Source organism: Megascapheus bottae, chromosome 3 (genome assembly GCF_031878675.1).
Source record: "Megascapheus bottae isolate mThoBot1 chromosome 3, mThoBot2.hap1, whole genome shotgun sequence".
NCBI lineage: Eukaryota > Metazoa > Chordata > Mammalia > Rodentia > Geomyidae > Megascapheus > Megascapheus bottae.
This window is the reverse complement of record NC_143511.1, coordinates 39,428,778-39,452,608: the sequence shown is the minus strand read 5'-3', so window position 1 is coordinate 39,452,608 and position 23,831 is coordinate 39,428,778. Positions and strand designations below refer to the sequence as shown.

At 37.4% G+C, this 23,831-nt stretch overlaps 1 pseudogene; it reads right to left on the bottom strand.

Moving 5' to 3' along the window:
- Positions 1-1,022: 1,022 nt before the first annotated feature.
- On the bottom strand, positions 1,023-11,328 carry LOC150065393 (heat shock cognate 71 kDa protein-like; annotated as a pseudogene).
- Between the last annotated feature and the right edge of the window lie 12,503 nt (positions 11,329-23,831).

Below are 23,831 nucleotides of genomic sequence, written 5' to 3'. Positions count from 1 at the left end.
ATACTGTTCAAAAGGAACTGTACTGGGCCAGGAGCTTGGCCTAGTGATGGAATGCCTGCCTAGCATGCATGAAGACCTGTGATTCCTTGGTACCACATACATAGAAAAAAGCCAGAAGTGGTGCTGTGGTTCAAGTGGTAGAGCTCTAGCCTTGAGAAAATCCAAGGACAGTGCTCAGGCCCTGAGTTCAAGCCCCTGGACTGGCAAGGAAAAAAAAAAGAAAAAAGAAAAGAAAAGGAACTGTACTCACTTCCTGACTCATGAAATATAACTTCTCTGTATGTCAATTAACATGTACGAAATCTAGAATAACCAAAAAAGAGTGAGAGAAGGGGTGAATTGGAAGGGATTGGATTGGTGAGAATGTGGAAAGGAGTGACATTAATTAAGAATTTAAAATACCTAAGCAGCTCCTTTGACATGGTCTGTGTTCTTGGACTGGGATGGCTGGGAACTGAAGGCTTTAAGCTGCCATAAACATATTGATATCAAGGAGAAGCAACAAGTGTTTAGAAAACTGGAAAGCAGTCTTGGATGACTTTGACTAATAGCTACTTGGTGGCCATTCCTACAGGAGTTCTCAGAAGTACACAGCAAACGTTAAGGGAAGGAATTGTGTGGGCAAGCTGATGGCTGTTTGTAAACATGACCTTCTATGGGAAAAGAATAAGGGCAGGGGCTATTTGGAGTTTCTAACTCAATAGTCCTCTTCCTATTTCTCCCTCAATATCATGCTTTCCTTTCATCACCCAAATTATGAATCCCAAATTATTCATGGACTTTTATTTGCCAATTTTAAATATATTTATTTAAGACATTGCATTTTCCACTTACAATACAGTGCTTTATAAAGCACAATGTTAGTATTTTCCCTGTGTACATGTGCCATATTCGAGTATTGAGAATGCCCAGTAATTTACTATAGCAGCTCACACTTTTAAAACTGCTACAGAAGTTGCTAAATTTTGGTCTTTTGAATATATTACTGGGTGGATCATTACTACATGTGTATTTAGGTTGCATTAACCAATCTCCTCGATGGTGCACCCAGAGGAAGTGCCGCCTGAGGAAGGAGCTCCTCCACCAAGGAAGGCCCCCGGCATTCCTCCAGGCATGCCACCTGCACTGTGGTACAACTTGGTGATGATGGGGTTTCATACTTCTCCAGCTCTTTATGCTGATGTTCAAAATTATTCCTTTTCTGCAGTTTGATTCGTATCCAGCCAACTGATGACCTCCTTGCATTTGTCAAGGATCTTCTGTTTACCTTCATCATTGATCTTGTTCTGAATTTCTTATCTTCAAAAGTTGCCTTCATGTTGAATGCATAGGATTCCAGGGAATTCTTTTTTTTTTCATATATTTTTATTGTAATAAGTAGAAGGGTTACATTATATTCACCAGATAGAAGGTGTATTACTTCACAAACATTAATACATTTTCTCATGTCATGGTCCCCATTTCCCTCCTCCAACCTCCACCCTTCATCTTGTTTTCCAACTTCCCTATCTTATTTCAAATAACCAAATAAGCATATATACAATATATTAGATAACCAGGTGAATTATTTTAACAATTTGAGATAACCAATGGACAGCAAAAAAAGATGAGAGATAACATAGTACATTAAGAAAAACAATCACTCTTATATGGCTTTTGTTTCTATATCCTGGAGGTCTTTTCATTTAGTGTCATACATATACGGCCTTATGTATCTAGGTTTTGTTCTATTGTAAATCTCTGCTAGGAGTTTTTTACTGATTATGGCAAAGGAGGGAAACCATTGAGCCTATGTTCCTTGGAGTCTGGTTTACTTCACTTAATATGATTTTTTCCAAGTCTTTCCATTTCCTTACGAATGGGGCAATGTCGTTCTTTCTGAAAGCAGCATAGAATTCCATTGTGTATCAATACCACATCTTGTTGATCCATTCATCAACTGAGGAACATCTAGGTTGGGGCTGCAATGAACATCATTGTGCTAGTGGATTTAGTATGTCTTTGTTTCTGGATGATTGGGTAAATGCCAAGTAGTGGAATTGCTGGGTCATGGGGGAGCTCTATGTTTAGTTTTTGAAGAAGTTCCATACAGCTGTCCACAGTGGTTGAAGCAGTTTACACTCCTACCAACAGTGTAGTAGTGATCCCTCATAGCCACATCCCTGCCAGCATCTGTTGTCAGTAGATTTCTTCATCATGGCCATTCTAATTGGAGGGAGGTGAAATCTTTCCGTTTTTTTTATTTACATTTCTTTTATGGCCAAGGATGTCAAGCATTTCTTCAAGTGTCTATAGGCTATTCTTATTTCCTCTTCAGGCCCAACTTTTAATGGGATGGTTGTTTCTTTGGAGATTAGTTTGGGAGTGATTCAATTTTTTGAGCTGTTGATATATTTTAGATATGAGGCCTTTGTCTGCTGTATGGTTGGTGAAGATCTTCTCCCACTCTGTGTGCTTTCTATTTAGCTTGCTACCTATGTCCTTTGCCATACAAAAGCTCTGCAGTTTAATGCAGTCCCACTTATCCAGCCTTTCTCTGATTTGTTGTGTTTCTGGGTCCTTATTAAGAAAGTTTTGACCTGTGCCAAGGAGGCCTAGTGTACCTCCTATGCCTTCTGTTAAGTTTTCAGTGTAACTGCTTTTACCTCGAGGTCTTTGATCCATTTGGAGTTAATCCTAGTGCAGGGTAACAAAGAAGGATCCAAATTTAGTTTTCTGAAGGGCTTAACTAGTTCTGCCAACACCAGTTGTTGAAGAGACTCTCTTTCTTCCATTTTTTTTTTGGCTCCCTTGTGAAAGATTAGGTGGCCATAGGTCTGTGGTTTAATATCTGGGTCCTCAGTTCTGTTCCATTGGTCCTAAGGCCTGCTCTTGTAACAGGACCAAGCTGTTTTGGTCACTATAGCTCTGTAATAGAGTCTACAGTTTCATATTGAATTCCTCCTGCGCTGTTTTTTTCTGCTAAGAAGTGTTTTTGCTCTACTGGGGCTTTTATTATTCCATATGAAATTTTGGATTGCCTCTTCTATTTCTTTAAAGAATGACATTAGAATATCAATGGGTATTGTGTTGAATTTGTAAATAGCCCTTGGCAAGTTTGTCATTTTCAATCCAGAACCATGGGAGGTTTTTCCCTTTGCTCAGTTCTTTATTAATTTCCTTTTTCAGGGTTTTAAAGTTTTCATCAAAAAGCTTTACCTTCTTAGTTAAGTTAATTCCTAGGAACTTTATTTTCTTTGAGGCTATTGTAAAAGGCTTGCTTTCTTGATTGTTGCCTCATTCCTCTCACTGTTGGCGTAGAGGAAGGCAGTTGATTTTTGAGTGTTAATTTTACACCCTGCTACCTTGACAAAGTTTTGAATCAGCTCAAGCAGCTTGGGAGTGGAGTCTATAGGGTTCTTTAAATACAGAATCATGTCATCTGCAAAGAGGGAAAGTTTCACTTCCTCTTTCCATATTTGGATTCCCTTTATGGTTGCTTCTTGCCTTATTGCTCTGTCTAGGAATTCTAATACTATGTTAAAGAGGAGTGGAGAGAGTGGTCATCCTTGTCTCGTTCCTGATTTTAGAGGGAATGGCTTTAGCTTTTCACCATTAAGTATATTGCTTGCTGTGGGTTTGTCATAGACTGCCTTTATTATACTGAGGAATGTTCCATGGATTCCTAGTTTCTCCAGAGCTTTTAGCATAAAGGGATGTTATACCTCATCAAATGCCTTTTATGCATCTATTGAGACAATCATATGATTCTTGTCTTTGCTCCTGTTGATGTGTTGAATTATATTAATTGACTTGCATAAATTGAACCAGCTTTGCATCCCTGTGATGAATCTTGTTTGATCAAAGTGTATAATTTTTATGATGAATTCCTGAAGACGGTTGGCCAGTATTTTGTTGAGAAGTTTTGCATCAATATTCATCAAAGAAATGGGTCTATAGTTCTCTTTCTTTGATGGATCTCTGTCTGGTTTGGGGATGAGGGTATAAAATTAACCATCAAAAATCAACTGCCTTCCTCTACGCCAACAGTGAGAGGAATGAGGCAACAATCAGGAAAGCAACTCCTTTTACAATAGCCTCAAAGAAAATAAAGTTCCTAGGAATTAGCTTAACTAAGAATGTAAAGGAACTTTTTGATGAAAACTTTAAAACCCTGAAAAAGGAAATTAAAGCAGAACTAAGGAAATGGAAAAACCTCCCATGCTCCTGGATTGGAAGAATCAGCACGGTGAAAATGACAATCTTGCCAAGGGCTATCTACAAATTCAACACAATACCCATCAATATCCCAATGGCATTCTTTAAAGAATTAGAAGAGGCAATCCAAAATTTCATATGGAATAATAAAAGACCTCATATACCAAAAACACTTCTTAGCAGAAAGAACAGCGCAGGAGGAATTTCAATACCAAACTATAGACTCTATTACAGAGCTATAATTATCAAAACAGCTTGGTACTGGCACAAGAACAGGCTGAAGACCAAGGGTATAGAACTGAGGACCCAGATATTAAACCACAGACCTATGGCCACCTAATCTTTCACAAGGGAGCCCAAAAAATAGAATGGAAGAAAGGTAGCATCTTCAACAAGTTGTGCTGGCAGAACTGGTTAAGCACCTGCAGAAAACTAAAGTTGGAACCTTCTTTGTCACCCTGCACTAGAATTAACTCCAAATGGATCAAAGACCTTGAGGTAAAAGCTGACACTGAAAACTTTACAAGAAGGAATAGGAGATACACTAGGCCTCCTTGGCACAGGTCAAAACTTTCTTAATAAGGACCAAGAATCACAACAAATCAGAGAAAGTCTGGATAAGTGGGACTGCATTAAACTGCAGACCTTCTGTATGGCAAAGGACATAGCTAGTAAATTAATTAGGAAGCCTACAGAGTGGGAGAAGATCTTCACCAACCATACAATGAACAAAGGCCTCATATCTAAAATATATCAACAGCTCAAAAAATTGAATCACCCCAAAACTAATCTCCAAAGTAACATTAAAAAATGGGCCAAAGACTTAAAGAGAGTCTTCTCTGAAGAAGAAACAAAAATGGCCTATAGACACATGAAGAAATGCTCAACATCTCTGGTCATAAAAGAAATGCAAATCAAAACAATGCTAAGATTCCACGCCCCTCCAGTTAGAATGGCCAGGATCAAGAAAACTAATAACAACAGATGCTGGAGGGGATGTGGCTATGAGGGATCACTACTACACTGTTGGTGGGAGTGCAAACTTGTTCAACCACTATGGAAAGCAGTATGGCAGTGCCTCAAAAGGCTAAACATAGAGCTCCTCTATGACCCAACAATTCCACTACTTGGCATTTGCCCAATCATCCAGAAACAAGGACATACTAAATCCACTAGCACAACAATGTTCATTGCAGCACTGTTTACCATAGCAAAGATATGGAACCAACCTAGATGTCCCTCAGTTGATGAGTGGATCAACAAGATGTAGTATTTGTATACAATGTAATTCTATGCTGCTGTCAGAAAGAATGACATCGCCCCATTTGTTAGGAAATGGAAAGACTTAGAAAAAAATCATATTAAGTGAAGTAAGCCAGACTCAAAGAACTTAGGCTCAATGGTTTCCCTCATTTGTCATAATCAGTAGAAACCTTGGACTCTCCTAGCAGAGATTTGCAATAGAGCAAACCTTGATATATAAGGCCATATAGTATGACGCTAATTGAAAGGAACTCTAGGATATAGAAACAAAAGCCATATAATGCGTGATTGTTGTACTATGTTTTCTCTCAGCTCTTTTGCTGGCCCTTGGTTATATCATATTGTTACAGTATCTCACTTTGTTATCTGATATATTGGATATATTTGTATTTGGTTATTTGAAATTGGATAGGGAAGGTGGGAAAACCAAGTTGGGGGTTGGGGGGGAGGGTAATGGGGACCAAGACATGTGATAGGGTATCAATGTATGTGAATTAATGCACCTTCTGTCTGGCAAACATCATGTAATCCTTTTATTAATTACAATAAAAAATATCAAAAAAAACCCCCAAAGATAGAGCCAATAGAAATGCTCCTCAATTAGAATGGCAATGTGAAGTGAACAGCAAATGAGATAAACCGAAGCTTTTAACTGAGAAATTAGAAAGCTAGAGTTACCATGAAATCAACTAAGTAAGATTAATCATATTTTGATGACAATATATATTGATCTGGAACATGTTAAGCTTATGATTTTTGGTAATTATATAGTTGGAGCTATTTAGTAGATAGTTAAAATTTAGGTTTCAGAGGCAAATTAAAAATGTGTAAATAACTTAGCAATATAAAAAAACCCAGCCAGAACCCATAACCAAGGGTATAGGTATAGAGAAAAGATTCTAACCCATAACCAAGGATATAGGTATAGAGAAAAGATTCTAACTACTGATATTTGGCTATCTCCAAAACTAGACATTAAAGAGTTAATGAGAATATTGCAGCCACCTCTCTACTGAGGAATTGGAATATGTTAATACACATTATGATGATAATGTTGCGGTCATGACAAATACATTGTGATAGCTTAATAATTAATTCCAAACTTTTATATGCAGGAATAAGTGCAAATACAGTCCAAATACAATTGTATCTTGCAAAGGTCACCTATCATTAGGTGAAATATAAAACCCAATTTCATATTTGTATCATGTGAAAGCACTTTATGTATATCATTGTAGGTTTTTTGCTCCTTATCCCATGAGCTTGAAGATGTGAGAATTTGTAATAAATGCAGGTTAAGCCACTAAAATTACAAATAAAAATTTAGAAAGAACAAGAAAGAAGAAAAATGGGTCTATAGTTCTCTTTCTTTGATAAATCTCTGTCTGGTTTTGGGATGAGGGTTATACTGGCTTCATAGAATGAGTTTGGCAAAGAGCCTTTGTTTTCAATTTCGTTGCAGATTTTGAGGAGTATTGGTGTGAGCTCCGATTTAAAGAACTTACAGAATTCAGCTGTGAATCCATCTGGCCTGGGCTTTTCTTGGAAGGGAGGTCTCTTATTGCCATTTCTAATTTTGTGCTTAAAATAGGTCTGTTTAGTGGATTAGGTCTTCTTGGTTCACTCTGTGTATGTTAATATTGGCTAGAAATTCATCCATTTCTTCTAGATTCTCAAATTTGTTGGCATAAAGGTTTGAAAAGTATTCCCTCATGATTCCCCTTATCTTGGCAATCTGTGTCATGATATTACCATTCTCATCTCTGATTTTGTTTATTTGGGTGTGCTCCCCTTTTTTTGGTAAGATTTCCAAAAATCTGTCAATTTTGTTAATTTTTTCAAAGAAACAACACCTTGTTTGGTTGATTCTTTCTATACTTTTTTGGACTCCAATTCATTTAATTCTGCTTTAATTTTTAATAATTTGTTTCCTTCTACTGGGATTATGGTTACTTTGTTTCTCTTTTTCCAGGAGCTCAAGGTGCAACATTAAATTATTCATTTGCGATTTTTCCAATTTGTTATTGTGGGCACTCGGAGCTATACATTTTCCTCTGAGTACTGAATTTGCGGTGTCCCAAAGGAGCTGGTATTTTGTGTGCTCCTTTTTGTTAAATTTCATAAACTGTTGAATTTCTCTTCTTATCTCCTTAATGACTCATTGGTGATTCAACAATGTGTTGTTCATTCTCCATGAGTTACATGGTTTTCATTGGTGGAGATTGGTGTTCCATTCCTATTTGATGCCCTTGTGGTCTGAGAGAATGCAGGGAATAAATTCAGTGTTTCTGAATTTTATAAGTTTGTTTTATGCCCTAAAATATGGTATAATTTGGAAAATGTTCCATGTGCTGCTGAAAAACACATATATTGTGATTTTAGGTGAAATAATCTGCAGATGTCTGTTAGATCTAGTCTGTCTATACAGTTGTTCACCTGGCTATGTCCTCCTGGAGGAGAGATCCCTTTATTAGTATGTAATAACCTTCTTTGTCTCATCTCATGAATTTTAGTTTGTAATCTTTTTTATCTGATATGAGGATGGCAACTCCAGCCTGTTAACGCGGGCCGTTAGCTTGATAAACCTTTATCCCACCTCTCTCTTTCAAAACTGTTTGTTTTGGGGGTCTAGATGTGTCTCTTGAAGACAGCAGAATGATCAGTCTTGCTTTTTGTTCCAACTAGACAGTCTATGCCATTTAATTAGAGAATTAAATCCATTGATATTGAGGGTTAGGATTGAAAAATATTTACTAGTTCCTGCCATTTTTAAAAAGCTTTCATTAGGGCCTGTGGCTTGACAGTTCTTGCAGTACTTAGCTGGTATGATTTTTAGGTGCCCTTTCTTTGTCAGTATCATGTTTGTGTTGGTTTTCAATGTGTAGAACATCTTTGAGAATTTTCTGCAATGCTGGTTTGATTGCTATGTAATGTTGCAACTTTTCCTTGGAATGGGAGGTTTTTATTGTTCCCTCAGTTATAAATGAGAGCTTAGGTGGGTACAGTATTCTTGGTTGGTAGTTATTTGTCTTAAGGGCATGACATATATCCCTCCAATCTCTTCTTGCTTGCATGGTCTCTGCTGAGAAATCTGTGGTTATTCTGATTGGTTTTCCTTTGTTGCTGATTGTTCTCTTCTCCTGGGCTGCTTTTAGGATCCTTTCTTTGGTCTCTATTGATCCTGTGTGATTATAATGTGGTGAGATGTCCTTTCTGGTCAAGTCTGTTTGGGGTTCTAAAAGCTTCTTGTATCTGGATGGGCCTGCCCTTCTGGATATTTGGGAAGTTCTCTGAGATGATTCCCTGAAGTATCTTTCCTACCATTGACTTCTTTCTCCAGACCCTCCTCAATACCAATTAGCATTAAATTAGGCTTCCTAATTGTATCTTAGACCTCCTGAAGCGTTCTCTCATATTTCCTAGATTTGGTTTGACTCATTTTTTGTTCTTTCCCTATAACAACTAGATTATCTTCAACCCGAGATTCTGTCTTCTGCATTGTCTATCCTGTTATCAATACTTTCTACTTTATTCTTCATCTCCTTTTCCTTCCAGTTGCTCACTTTTGATGCCTTGCATCTCTTGTTTTAGATTGTGTATGGACTTCTTTAACTCCTTTAATTCCATTTGAGTGGTTAGCTCAGCAGTTTTACTCTCATTGGACCTTTGTTGGAATTTGGTCAGCTTTTTGTTTGTGGATTCTATGAATTCGACCATTTTTCTTTCTCTAGCTTCCTCATGTTCACCTAAATCCTTTATTATGGCTGCCTTTATGGCTTCCTCACATTCACGTATCACCTTCTTTCTGGTTTCATCTCGTTTAGATATGACTTCCTCACGTATCTCTTTCTGTATATTTTCAAACTTTTCATTGATAATGTTTATCAATTGCATTTGTATAGCATTTAGAGGACTCTCTGCTAGTTTTGCCATAGACTGCTCCATTGCCTATTTATATTGGGTGGAAGATACTATTCCTTGATTTGCCATTTTTCTTGTTTCTTGTTCTTCTCATTTGAAAATGGGATCAAGATTAATACTGCACAAAATTACTCCAGGGAATTCTTAGATGATACCTTGTCCCTCTGTTTCTAATCTTCAGCTTTGTATTTCTCAGCTTCCTGAACAATGTGTTCAATGTTTTCTTTGCTAAGACAACACTTGTCGTTGATGGTTGTGATCTTGTCCTTTCCGGTGCTTTTTTTTTTGCCAGTCCTGGGCTTGAGCTCAGGGCCTGAGCACTGTCCTTGGACTTTCTCAAGGCTAGAGCTCTACTACTTGAGCCTCAGTACTACTTCCAGCTTTTTTCTATGTATGTGGTACTGAGGAATTGAACCTGGGTCTTCCTGCATGCTAGGGAAGCACTCTACCACTAGGCCAAACTCCCAGTCCCCCTTTCTGGTGCTTTTATCCACAGCAGAGACATTGAGGACACAATTAGCTTCAATATCAAATGTGACCTCGATCTGAGAACACCACATGGAGCAGGTGGTATGCCTGTGAGCTCAAACTTTCCAAGCAGGTTGTTGTCATTGGCCATGGCCCATTCACCTTCATATACCTGAATGAGCACACCAGGCTGGTTATCAGAGTAAGTGGTGAAGGTCTGAGTCTGTTTGGTAGGAATGGTTATATTGCGCTTGGTGAGGACAGTCATGACTCTGCCAGCTGTCTCAATACCCAGAGGTAGAGGGTTTGACATCCAAGAGCAGCAAATTCTGAACATTTTCAGATTTGTCTCCAGATAGAATGGCTGCCTGGACAGCTGCACCATAAGCAACAGCTTCATCTGGGTTAATGCTCTTATTCAACTCTTTCCCGTTAAAAAAGTCTTGTAGAAGCTTCTGGATCTTAGGAATATGGGTGGAACTAACAACTAGGACAATGTCATGGATCTGTGACTTGTCTAGTTTGGCATCACGAAGGGCTTTTTCTACAGGATCCAGAGTGCCATGGAACAGGTCAGCATTCAGCTCCTCAAATCGAGCCCGGGTATAGAAGTGTAGAAGTCAATGCCTTTATAGAGAGAGTCAATCTCGATATTGGCCTGTGTGCTGGAGGAGAGGGTACGCTTAGCTCACTCACAAGCAGTACAGAGATGCCAAACAGCTCTTTTGTTCTCACTGATGTCCTTCTTAAGCTTGCATTTGAATTTGGCAATGAAATGGCTGACCATCCTGTTGTCAAAATAATCTCCACCCAAGTGAGTGTCTCCTGCTGTAGACTTGACCTTGAAGATCCTCAATAGTGAGGACTGACCCATCAAAAGTGCCACCTCCCAAGTCAAAGATCAGCACATTTCTTTCAACTCCAACCTTCTTGTCTAAACCATAAGCAATAGCGGCAGCAGTTGATAATTCTCAGTACATTCAGACTAGCAATGGTTCCATCATCTTTTGATGCATGGTGCTGAGAGTCATTGAAGTATGCAGGCACAGTGACCACTGCATTGGTAACAGTCTTCCCAAGATAGACTTCTGCAATTTCTTTCATCTTTGTGACAACCATGGAGGAGACCTCCTCTGGATAGAAGCTTTTTGTCTCGCCTTTGTACTCAACTTGGACCTTGGGTCTGCCTGCATCATTTACCACCAAAGGGCCAGTGCTTTATGTCAGACGGGACGACAGCATCATCAAACCTATGTCCAGTTACTCGCTTGGCATCGAAAACAGTGTTGGTGAGGGTCATGGCCACCTGATTCTTTGTGGCATCACCAATCAAACGTTCGGTGTCTGTAAGGCATCATCGCTTGGCGTGGTCCGATTGCCCTGATCGTTTGCATTTATCTCCACTTTCCCATACTGGAGGACACCTGTACAAGAGTAGATGGTGCCAAGATCAATGCCAGCTGCAGGTCCCTTCGACATGGTTGCGAATGTGTAGGTTCCAATGGTGAAGAGAGCACAAGCACCCTGAGAGCTGCCACCGTGTTCAGTGAGCTCATGGACTTTTTCAAAGGTCCAAATGTGCGACCAAAGACTGACGATTAGTGATGATGCTCTCAAATTATAATTATACCTGCAAAAATTAATAAAACATCCACCAATAAGTTCTTGCTTAGAAATGCTATTGCCATGTGGATTAAATAACAAATTAAATCATCATTCTACTTTTAACATTTTGCTTCCTAGAATGCTTAACAAACAGGAAGACTTAATAATTTTGAGGTGGAGAGGGGACAGAAAAAATATTATATCTATAATTTTACCAAAGAAGCAATAGAGGTTTAGTGATTAAACAGCCAGTCCAAGGTCAAACAGTTAACGAGTAACACAAGAAGCATTGAATATAGGCCATCTAAAAGCAGTGTAATTTTAGAAGCTAAGATCTTAACCACTGTTGCTAGATACCCTTGGCTTGCAAAGAATGCTTACCTAGAGAAGTCTATAAAGAATTTAGAGGAGGAAGGCACAGTGGCATAGCAGTCAGTATATTTTTTAAACACGGAGTTTCTGATACAGGATGATATATAAGGATCTTTCTTCAGTTTGCTACATGTGAATAGCCAATTCTATCAGCACCATATGTTGAGGAGTCTATCTTTCATCTTGTCTCTCTTATCAAAGATTAGGTTGCTATAGGTTTGTGGGTTCATTTCTGGGTCTTTTGTTCTATTCCATTGGTCCTCAGGCTTGTTCTTCTGCCAGCACAAAGCTGGCTATGTAATAGAGTTTGAAGATTGGAATTGTTATTCTTCCAACACCGCTTTTCCTGCTAAGAATTGCCTTTGTTCCCTGGGGTCTTTTTATTATTCCATATGAATTTTTGGGCAACCCCAGTCAAATTTATAGCTTCCATGTCAAAGGATTTCCTGAAAGTACTCTTGGAAGAGGTATTTCTATCTGCTCATTTCTGCAGACCCTTTTAGATTTACTCATTCAAGATTCCTTCAGTTATCCTAGGATTTTGCTCCATTTTGGTCAATTCTCCATGATCTTTGGGTGGAGTAAATCTTCCTTCAAACTTGCGATTATGGTAAGAAGTGGAAAGTAAGCCAATAAAGAAAGTCCAAGGATACTTTGGTATTTGGGGTACTTTAAAATGCATTGTACTGGAGATGAAAAAGTTACATCTTGTGAGGTGATCTAAGAATTCCCCACACCTTTTAAAAGGTTCTTGCTTTTCTTCAAACTAGCTGGTATAGACTAAATCTGGCCTATGCTATTTGGTCATAGATGCCAATAGAAAGCTGTTGTCTATTTTGTAACTTATTTCTTTAAACCAAATAGAATGGAGTTAGGGATATAGCTTGATGGTAGATTACTTTCTCAGTAATTGAAAAATCTTGGATTCAATCCCCAGCACATAATAAACAATATAGAGGAAGATTCAGTCTATACAAAATTCTTTTGGAAGCAATTCATTACCATTACCAGAAAAAATCAAATAAGCACTTAATACTCATTACTTGGATATAATTATCTAAATACATGATGCTTAATGCTTCACCTTTGGAATCATATACCACTTTGGTTACATTTGTAGAATACACAGAGAAATTAATAAAAGATGCTGCAAAAGATGTGGTTGGGCTGAAAAGAATTGAAAATGATGCATACTATTTGGCATACACATGTAAGTTACATGATAAATATGTAGCTAAATGACAGATGATTATATAAAAGACTACATACATGCCATCTATGTGTGTATGCATATAAATGCATGGTTATATATCATTTTTTCAGGTGTGGGTGCTTTAAAGAAAGAAACTTATTATCTAGGTGCAAATATTTTATATCCAGCTGCCTAAAGAACATTGTATTTCAGTGTTCTGGAGTCACATTAATTGCGACAGAACTGAAGTCAACTGTCTTCTAATGAAACACTTTCCCAAAAGATCTTCAACATTTCAGAGTTTGCAGTACATTTTGCCTGATCATTCAACAATGTGCAGACTCTTGTCAAGCAGTTGATTTCGGTGTTGACCAGGTCCTCCTGTTTCCTTCAGGACAACCTGAGAACTAACTGAGTTCAAAGACATTTTTTGCTGGGTGAAGATGGAAATAAAGAATTTGTCTGACAACTCAAAGATTACAGAGTTCAAGTGATATCAGTAGTGGCTCCAAGGCATTAAATTGAAAACAAAGTCTAAGAATCTATCCAACGTACTATTAGAGAGAGAAGAATCAAATTTTAAGTAACAGTATCAATGCAGAAAATACAGAATTGAATTATACACAACTCTAGGTTCTCACACACAGTAAGACTTTTGGGGGGAGAAGGGCTACAAAGATGCAATGGCTATGTATATCTGATCAGGTAAAATAATATTTAATGAAATGAGCTCCAGGATAAGGAAACAAGAGGGTTTTTTCTTTGTTTTCCCACTTTTCTTTTCAAAGGAAAACTTTTGTTTTGTTTTTGTCTTGTTTGGTCATCTGTCTGTCTTTGGAAGGCCACAGGGGAACAGGAATGAAGGGACAAAGGGTGAACAAATACAGCAGTGCTACTTACTAGACACAATGTTGAATAGGAACTACACAGTTTGTGGGTGGGGATAGGAGGGTAAAAGCAGGAAAGAGTGAGGGAAGGGTTGACATTGTCCAAAAGGAAATGTACTCTCTCCATGACTTATGTAAGTGTAACCCTTCTGCACATCACCTTTATAATATTTTTTTTTAAAAAAGAAAATACAAAACTATTTAAATGGGTTCAGACTGCGTTACAGCTTGTGTGAGGCAAAGCTACTAACTGTTGGCTTCCTATACACAATTTATATGAATTAATTTAAGGGTCTAATAGCCATGAGAAAAAAATTAAATGATCTGAATCTTTGTCTGAGAGGGAACATTAAAGAGTTTTCTCCTCATAAGCTAATGCTTTGATAGTATTTTACCTATTTATTTTTCATCAAATTGTTTTAAGTGAGCTTTTCTCCTGCAATGACAAAATATCTGAAATAAACAATGAGGGAAAGAATTACTATTTTTTTGCTGATCCTGGGCTTTATCTCAGGGCCTGAGCACTGCCCTTGGATTTTCTCAAGATTAGAGCTCTACCTTCTGAGCCTCAGAACCACTTCCGGCTTTTTAAAAATATTTGTTATTGTAATTAATAAAAGGATTACATGATATTTGCCAGATAGAAGGTGCATTAATTCACATACATTGATACCCTATCCCATGTCTTGGTACCCATTACTCCCCCACCCCCCCATCTTGGTTTTCCCACCTTCCCTATCCAATTTCAAATAACCAAAAACAAATATATCCAATATATCAGATAACAAAGTGAGATACTGTAACAATATGATATAACCAAGGGACAGCAAAAGAGATGAGAGATAACATAGTACATTAAGGACAACAATCATTCATTATATGGCTTTTGTTTCAATATCCTGGAGGTCCTTTCAATTAGCTTCATACTATATGGCCTTATGTTTCAAGATTTTGCTCAATTGCAGATCTCTGCTAGTAGAGCCCAAGGTTTCTATTGATTATGACAAATGAGGGAAAGCATTGAGCCTAAGTTCCTTTAAGTCTGGCTTACTTCACTTAATATGATTTTTTCTAAGTCTTTCCATTTCCTAACAAATGGGGCGATGTCATTCTTTCTGACAGCAGCATAGAATTCCATTGTGTACAAATGCCACATCTTGTTGATCCACTCATCAACTGCGGGACATCTAGGTTGGTTCCATATCTCTGCTATGGTAAACAGTGCTGCAACGAACATTGTTGTGCTAGTGGATTTAGTATGTCCTTGTTTCTGGATGATTGGGCAAATGCCAAGTAGTGGAATTGCTGGGTCATAGAGGAGCTCTATGTTTAGCCTTTTGAGGCACTGCCATACTGCTTTCCATAGTGGTTGAACAAGTTTGCACTCCCACCAACAGTGTAGTAGTGATCCCTCCTGGCCACATCCCCTCCAGCATCTGTTGTAATTAGTTTTCTTGATCCTGGCCATTCTAACTGGAGGGAGGTGGAATCTTAGCATTGTTTTGATTTGCATTTCTTTTATGACCAGAGATGTTGAGCATTTCTTCATGTGTCTATAGGCCATTTTTGTTTCTTCTTCAGAGAAGACTCTAAGTCTTTGGCCCATTTTTTAATGGGATGGTTGTTACTTTGGAGATTAGTTTTGGAGTGATTCAATTTTTTGAGCTGTTGATATATTTTAGATATGAGCCCTTTGTTCATTGTACGGTTGGTGAAGATCTTCTCCCACTCTGTAGGCTTCTTAATTAATTTACTAGCTATGTCCTTTGCCATACAAAAGCTCTGCAGTTTAATGCAGTCCCACTTTTCCAGACTTTCTCTGATTTGTTGTGATTCTTGGTCCTTATTAAGAAAGTTTTGACCTGTGCCAAGGAGGCCTAGTGTATCTCCTATTCCTTCCTGTAAAGTTTTCAGTGTCAGCTTTACCTCAAGGTCTTTGATCCATTTGGAGTTAATTCTAGTGCAGGGTGACAAAGAAGGATCCAACTTTAGTTTTCTGCAGGTGCTTAAACACAACTTGTTGAAGAGGCTATCTTTCTTCCATTCTATTTTTTTGGTTCCCTTGTGAAAAATTAGGTGGCCATAGGTCTGTGGTTTAATATCTGGGTCCTCAGTTCTATACCCTTGGTCTTCAGCCTGTTCTAGTGTCAGTATCAAGCTGTTTTGATAATAAGCTCTGTAACAGAGTCTAAAGTTTGGTATTGAAATTCCTCCTGCGCTGTTCTTTCTGCCAAGAAGTGTTTTTGGTATATGGGGTCTTTTATTATTCCATATGAAATTTTGAATTGCTTCTTCTATTTCTTTAAAGAATGACATTGGGATATTGATGGGTATTGTGTTGAATTTGTAGATAGCCCTTGGCAAGATTGTCATTTTCACGATGCTGATTCTTCCAATCCAGGAGCATGGGAGGTTTTCCATTTCCTTAGTTCTGCTTTAATTTCCTTTTTCAGGGTTTTAAAGTTTTCATCAAAAAGTTCCTTTACATTCTTAGTTAAGGTAATTCCTAGGTACTTTATTTTCTTTGAGGCTATTGCGAAAGGAGTTGCTTCCGTGATTGTTGCCTCGTTCCTCTCACTGTTGGCGTAGAGGAAGGCAGTTGATTTTTTAGGGCACTTCCGGCTTTTTTTCTATGTATGTGGTACCGAGGAATCAAACCTGGGTCTTCGTGCATGCTAGGCAAGCACTCTTACCAGTAGGTCAAACTCCTGGCCTAGGGAAAAAATTATTTTGATTCACAAAGTAAAGGCTTCAGCCCATGGTTCATTGATTCTGTTTCTATATAGAACTGTGATGAAGCAGAACATCATGGAAGAAGTTGAATGGGAAGATACTGCTAGATTCATGGTAGCCAGGAAACAAGGAGAGAAAGAGTGGAGACTAAGGGTGAAGAGAAGTCACAAATAAGACCTACCCAGTGGTACACTTCCTCCAACAAGGCCCTCTCTCCTACTGGCCCATTCATCTCTGAACTCTACCATGGAATAATCCACTGATGTGATTGCTTGCTTTCATGATCTAATCAACTGTCAAGAGTGCTATGACCTAGAAACAAACCTTGATTACAGACATTTTCCAGAAACATTCATATCCAAACCATAATATTTATTATTGCTCCAGTTACTTCTATGTCTCTGATTTTTCCACCTGATTTATTTTCTTTTATTCACAGAAAGTTGCTCTGAGTTCTTATGAATGTTGTCTCTGGAAGATGCATGGTTACCTGTCTGTCCCCCCCTCCTTTTCTTCGGTTCAGGACTTCGAGAGAATAATAGTATATTCACTGACTTTCTTCATATTCCCTCTCTCTTGTTGCTTGAAATAGACTTATAAATTTACTGAAGATTAATTCTATGAAAATCAGTGCAAGCCTCCTGAATACCAAATCCAGTGACATTTTCAAACACGATCCTAATTCATATATGCATATATGTATGTACATATGTATGGATATATGTGTGTATATATATATATATCCAATGAATTCCATTATCCAATGTTCTCTATTTTATTTTTGCCAGTCCTGGGGCTTGAACTCAGGGCCTGAGCACTTTTCTTAGGCTTTCCTCAAGGCTATCACTCTACCACTTGAGCCACAACACCACTTCAGGCTTTTCTATGTATGTGGTACCAAGGAACTGAACCTGGGTTTTCATACATGTTAGGCAAGCACTCTACAACTAAACCAATCTCCAGCCCTCTATATTTGGTTTTAAAACACCACAACCACTGCGTATTTACCAAGTTTTTGTGTCCTTCAGTGTTATTCCTCTGTTTTAACTGTCAAATGGTTTTCTTTACTAGGTTCGGGTACAATCCTTAGTCTATGCCTTCTATGGTCTCATTGAATATCAGTGATTTGATATTGTTACCTTTCTGTGGACAAAACTCATTTATAGCCTGGACTTTTTTTTTTCCTAGGCTCCAAGCAAATGCTTTATCTTTTAGTCATCCATAAAAATAATCTATTAATATATTTCAAATGAAGTATACTCAGAATAGAATTTATCATTAAATTTTTTAATCTGCCTTACTTATGTAGTCTCTATTTCAGTGTATTAATAGCTACTTACTATTGAAACTAGAAATTCTAGTTTACATGTAGATATCATCTTGAAACTCAACTGTCTGTCCAATTAATAATCTTAATTCCGGAAGTAGTCTTAAATTATTTTCTCCATTTAGACTATTGGCATACATTTCTCAGGCAACTTTATTCCAAGCTGACCTTCTCATCACTAATCTGACAGTTCCTCTAGTTCCTTCCTACAATCTGCCTTGGATGCAGGAGCAGAGATATCATCATGCATAGATTTAATCAATGATTTTCTCTGTTCAAAAAATTTTGTAACTCCCTATTTTCTTCTTGAAAAAGTCTGAGTTTCTACTTCAAATTTAGATCTCTAATTTTATGGGGAACATTCCATTTATTCCATTATCTTTTTCTTCTCTCTTCCTCCCTAATCCAAGCTTATGGCCAATCTTTTCTCATAGTCATAGTGATCCTTCAAAAATTCTTGCCTAATTACTGAGGTAAAATAACTGCCTTCCTCCTCTGAATAGCTTTAATGGATTTTTGAGAAACATTAGCAGATAATGTTGCTCAACCCTATATTTATTCCTTGACTCTATTGTCTGTAACTCTAGCTCCAGGCTTCCCATTCATGAAACACAGGATGTATTGTTTATTATGTTTTCTTGTAATGTTGTTCTTAGTATGTTACACATAAATAAATATATATAGCAAAGTTTATTCATATAAAGTTTTATTGCTGTTTTCTTTCCATTCCTTTTTTAACCAGTCCTGGGACTTGAAGTCTGTGTTGAGGTGCTACCCCAAGCTCCTTTTGTTCAAGGCTAGCACTGTGTCACTTGAGCCACTGTACCACTTCAGATTTTCTGATGATTAATTGAAGGTAAGAATCTCAGAGATGTTCCTGCCTGGGCTAGTTTCAAAACTCAATTCTCAAGTCTCAGCCTTGTGATGAGCTAGGATTATAGGCATGAGCCACTGATTGCCTGGCTTTCCATTCCATGCCAACCTCAGTAACGAACACTAGTTACAGCCCATCTTATTAACTTCATGGACTCATATAAGTCACCTATCTCTTTCTTTGTTATTCTCGACATCCAAGCATCAAATGACCTTCGTATACTTTTCCACAAAATTTACACTTTTCTGCCCATTCTCTACAGGTCATCCAATCTCCATTTTTATACTTTCCAACCGTAACTACCTACTAATATTCATATTATCCAGTGGGAATTATCCCACTTCACCCCCCCCCATTCTGTAGACATTTCACATTTTCATGCCTTTGTTTCTTTTGTGTGTTTTATTTGGAACATCCAGTTTTCAAATCATGTGAAGTCTCACTTAGATTTCATGTTCATTATGAAGCAACTCTTGACTACTCTTCTATGTATGACAAGTTTACTTAAAATAAGTATCACCGGTGAAGCCAATAATTCTCTCATTGCTGCAGATTGATAAACAGGATTAGGAATATGTGATAAACAGGATTAGGAGCATGATAAAGAGGATTAGGAGCATATGAGCTCCAGACCAAGCACACATACTCTACACATACTCTCTGCTTTCCTGCTTGCACTTTTAGCACATCCCTGGTCATATACACCTCATCAAATGGTTCAAAGTAACTTGGAGAATAAAGTTTCCATCCCTTATACAACTAAACAATGTAACCCATATACTATTACAGGATAGCAGACACATTGAATAGCTCTTCAAAGGACTTCCATGAAATGGAGTGACATGTCTAGATCAAGATTCAAGTAAGTATAACGTAGGACCAGAGAAGCACCCAGAAAAATCTGCCCAACTGAGTAAGATGGTTTCTTGTGCCAACCTCATCTGCTGATCCCATCAACAGTAATTATCATCAGTAAATTCTATTAGTTTCCTAAATCTATTTCAAGAGAGAGTGAATTATACTGAGCAACCATCTTCAAGTAATAGAGTTATGCTTTCTTCATCAGGCTCCATTCTAGCCAGTGAAGCAGAAAGAACATTTTATGTTAATGTTCTCATAGAACCGTACAGTTTTCACTTTTCAAAACTTTGTTTCTGTGGTCAATTATGTTGGCCTGTAAAAAACCATAACAGGTGTGTTTTTATCTACTGCCTTTTAAGAGGAATGGGCAGAATATAAAAGGAGAATGTTTTATTTCAAGGAAGAACCAACCTTGATTCTGTAGAGCTTATTAGCTGCAGGTAATAAAGGAAAGAAGTAAGAATGCTATAATTGCTTCTTTATGCGGTTATGTAGAACATTGTGCCCCTGGGCTATTTAAAAATATTTCTCCAATCTAGAAAGACACTGTTATTCTCCCTTCCTTAGAGCTCTTAAGTGTATTACCTTGAAATTTAATATGAGTATTAGGATTAGATTAAGCTATAGAAATAAGGAAGGCAAGCATAGTGTCTATTTATCTATGTTTGGGCAAGTGACATTGGTGAGAGACACTTGCCACTAATCTGCAAACCAGAAGAAAGCATTTCCCACTATGCAGATAAAAGGGAATATTTCTAGATGGTTTTAATGGAACACTTTTTAATAAGGAAATCTGTCAGATATTAAAACTGGTTCAAATAAAAGTCCAATGGATAGACACAGCTGTAGAACAGGATTAGACAAAATGGGTAAAGGTTATTTCTGTTCCAGCAGAAGAAAGCAAATGCATCCAGAAGTAATTAAATTGTTTTTTTAAAAAAGGAATTGATACCTGAGAAAATCTTGAGAGATGCATATCAATTTGTTAAGTATGTGATTTTTTTTAATAATTGTGGGATTGTAGGTGAATGAGATAAGAGGAGAATGTTAGGGGGTCAACAATACTAAATACATTGCATCTTTATAGGAAGATAGCAAAGGAAAACACATTGAAAGTTGTAACTAACAGAGAGTAGGGATGTTGGGAAAGAGAAAGTAATCACAGGAGATCAATCTAAATAATGTACAACAAACACATGTCCAAAATACCAAATGGAAAACAATTAAAATGTATTTGATGAAAACTGAATGTTAAGTAAATGAAACATATCCTGTTTGTGTGGGTACTAAAGAGAGCAGGGAATGGGAATGGAGAGAGGGAAAGGGAATGGAGAGAGGGAGAGAAAGTGAATATGGTCAAAATATTTTTGTTCATGAGCAAAAGAGGAACAAGGAAGTGTGTTGAGATTATTTGGGGAAGTGGGCAGGAGAAAGATGGGGAAATAGGGAAAGACTGATGGAGGGATAATGTAAGCATATCTGAGCATGTCAAACTGAAACTCAAACACCAAGCAGATGCTAATGTTAATATAGACAAATTGATGTTAATATAAAGAATATTAATATAAACAAATTAGTACATTAATAAAAATGAATTTAAGCATAAACTAGCATATGCAAATTCGATAGGCATTTTTGTTAATTTATTCACCTTGACCAACTGTGAAGTAGATAACTTTCTCCTTAAAATTATATCCACTTTTTGGTAAAGCAGGAATGGAAGCCATGGATTAGGATTCAGAGTAGAATAAATTCTGTTGGGCCATAATGAATGATAAATCTGTAAAGTGAAGCATGTAAGGAAACGTAAAGAGATTTAGCAATGGCCAAAAATGTTAAAAGCAGGAAGATAATTTTTCTTCCTCAATCTATTTACCTGTGTGCAGAATATGCTTATATATTTCAACTCGATATCTTCATCCAGAAATGAGAACGTACACTATAAACTTTTGATTAGAATAGTTATATATAGCTCACTTGTTACTTTTGTAATGAGAATAAAGACTCAGAAAGAAGGGGAGAATATAGTCATACTATTCAATGTATATCCTACAAAAGTCAGAATATTGAGGAAAAGGATGGGTGGGATTGGGAGCAATGGAGGACAATGATAAGAAAGACAAGATGTACTCTACTCACAATCTCACACATTGAATGATAACTCCTTTGAATAGCCACTTAAAGATGACAAAATATAATTCTAAAAGTGTACAAATTTTGTATTTGAATAACTGAATCAGCATTTAAGACATTCTCTTTCAGAAAATATAAATGTTCTATTTCTTAATAAACATTGCTCAATTATATAAGGAATTATGATGCAAGTTTTCTGCTTCCTAATCAACTGATAAATCTGTCAAACAAACCTGCATGTATAAATAAAAAAGATAGTCAGTTGCAAACCCACTTGGAAGAATTTGTTCTTTCTAGGTCTAGAATTTCCTCTTAGCTGTTGTGAGGGATGAGCTAGATAATACATGATTCTCCCCCAAAGCACTCAATTTTCCTCTGCAAAAGACTGAGGGCAAGATGTGAAATGCACTGGGCTTTTTTCTGAATTGAGCAGTAGAGATTTCTTTAAGAAACATATAGAAGAGAAGGTATTAGAGCTGATCCGAGGTGAATGTTAAATGAACACCTAAGTGTCCAGATCTTTTCTGAGCTTCATTCCTAGAGTTAAGTCCTGTACATCCACGTTTAAGAAGACTACTAAGTTGTAGTGGCAGTTTGAAATGCTTCAAATCTCTTTTCTTTTTCTATTTTGGGTTGAAGTTGCCCTTCTATTTTTCCACCTTAAGGACACTGCTATCACAGAACAACACAATGATTAAAATTATCTTTGATGAAGAAAGATGTGGATGGGAAGGAAGAGATTAGGTCTATAAATTCAGTCACTCCTATCTGGCTAGAACAAGCTGGTCCTCTCTATGGAATTAAGAATGTGTCTTTATCTAAGCTACATCTTAGTTTTAGACAGATACAAACACCCACAAACAGAATTTTTGACATTTAATCCAATCTGAACTCTGGAAAAGGGGGACTAAACTGATAGCTAGGGGAAAGTTTTTCTTCAGATTGTGAGATTGTGAGCTCTTAACAGAACAAAATCATTCCATGTGTACTTCTTGAACCCATGATTACATTTAATGCCTGAAATAAGGACTTCACAAATGTCTCTGATGGTAGTGAGAATATACATGTAGGAGATCACATCATTAATTCAAGCAACAGACACACTGACTTTTCTATTTGCCAGTTCATTGTCACTGATAGCTACTTACTCTGGATTAGAAGCTTCCTATTAGCACTACTTTTTCATTTTTAACTCCCGTAACCTGAAATCGGGCTGAGTTTCATTGCTTACCTCCACTGACAAAGCTTGCTATATAACACCATTTAGAAGTGACTTTAAATGGGCTTGTTGTCACTTACTGCCATATCCTTCCCCAATGACCATGTTTGGACTGCCTCTCTCTTTAGGGCCTATTCCCCTTTCCCAAGAGTTTTTCTCTCAGAAATGGTTTGATTTCTTCCTGACCTACACATTTTTTCCTCAAGGTCATTTTCTATGCCTAGAAATTGGACCAGCAAGAAGCTCACTTTGAAAACAGGAACAGAAAAACCAAGGCTTTCCCAGGTCTGGCATGGCATCTCTATACTGGGGATTAGATTCAGGAATCTGTGATTTCTTGGCTTGCTCTCTCAGCTTGTGCGTTAGCACTTGAGCCATGTTCTCAGGCTGGCTTTTTATTGGTTATTTTGGAGATATAGTATTGCAGACATTTTTTTTTCCAACTGGGCTGGCTTTGTGGTATAGTCTTTCAGATCTCAGTCTTCTAAGTAGCTAAGATTATAGGCAGCCACATTGTTTTTTTAATCTGGCCTAAAACGACAAGTCAAAATAAAAAAATTCTTCATAACCTGTAACATTATCTGTGGAATGTCAGCATTTGTGTTCACAAATAAAGCTTTATTGGGCCATTTATTCTACCATTTATTGTTGGAGTGACTTTGCATGATTTAAATAACCTCCCAGTTCCTCTAATTTATAAATACAGGAGAGTGCAGCATGCCGTATGCAATACATGGTATTTGAACACTAACAATGATCACTATTTTTTTTTACTTTTT